Genomic DNA, 1,023 nt, shown 5'->3' with positions numbered 1-1,023 from the left:
GTGTTCTCTGTCCTAAGATCTGGAAGGATTAGTTATAAAATGGGTTAGTGCTTAGTTATAAAATGAGTTAGAAAGGGTTAGTTGTAAAATCTGGCAGTGCTGGCTGTGATGAATATGTTGCTTCAGTGACACTAGCACTGAGGGAAGTGTTTTTTTCACCAGATCTCTATTCTCAGTGGGGTAGACTATTTTTATTAAGTTACTTTTTTTAACATCTCTCCAGCCAGCTTTGTGCTTGGAACAAGACAAGGTCCTCTCTTCTATAGGCCTCCTGTGTCTGACGATGAGGCAGCCCCGGGGTTCCTCAGCACCGCATTTCTTGGTTTTGACTTATTTGCAGAACTTTGGTCTCCTGCTTTATATTGCTGGTAGGTCCAGCTTTCAGCAGACCGTGCTGGCTCTTCAGATGTTTTAAATGGAACAATGCATTATTCATATGCCATAATATGAATTCATGGCCCTTCCGCAAAGGAAATTACTTCTACCTACTTCTAAGACTTCTCCCATTCAAGAAAATTAAATGAAGCACTCAGAGATGTTTTTAATTGCTTACGACTCAGTTGAGAAACTTCTAAGAATGAGTTTCTTTTTGTAATGTAACTTGAGAGCTCATTCATTGAATGTAATTATGCTGTATGATGGATGGTGAAGTATAAGCGGAGAGCTAAATAAGATGGAGATGACAAAATAATGGTAATAAAAATAATAGTGCTTGGGTTATGTGATACTTCCTGACAGTGTACATCACCACACTGTCACTGTCTTTGAATACTAATGTAGCCTTGTGGCTTCTTCCTGTAGCATATATTTAGCAAGCGGCATGCACTGTCTCTCTTCTGGACTTCAGCGTACAAATGGCTTGGCTGCATGCGCTGGAGCTCTTTGGAGAGGTGGGAGTGAGAAGGCATTTCATCCTCTCTGTGGAGTGACTGCAGACCTGCATCCTTGGGGTTAGCATGCTACCCTTCTCGTCTGTGAGACTGGGTGGCAATTTTCACAGTTACAGAGACTTGCCATGCCTCT

This window comes from Egretta garzetta, unplaced genomic scaffold, assembly GCF_000687185.1.
Source record: "Egretta garzetta isolate BGI_Z169 unplaced genomic scaffold, ASM68718v1 scaffold166, whole genome shotgun sequence".
Classification (NCBI taxonomy): Eukaryota; Metazoa; Chordata; class Aves; order Pelecaniformes; family Ardeidae; genus Egretta; species Egretta garzetta.
This window is presented reverse-complemented; position numbering follows the sequence as displayed.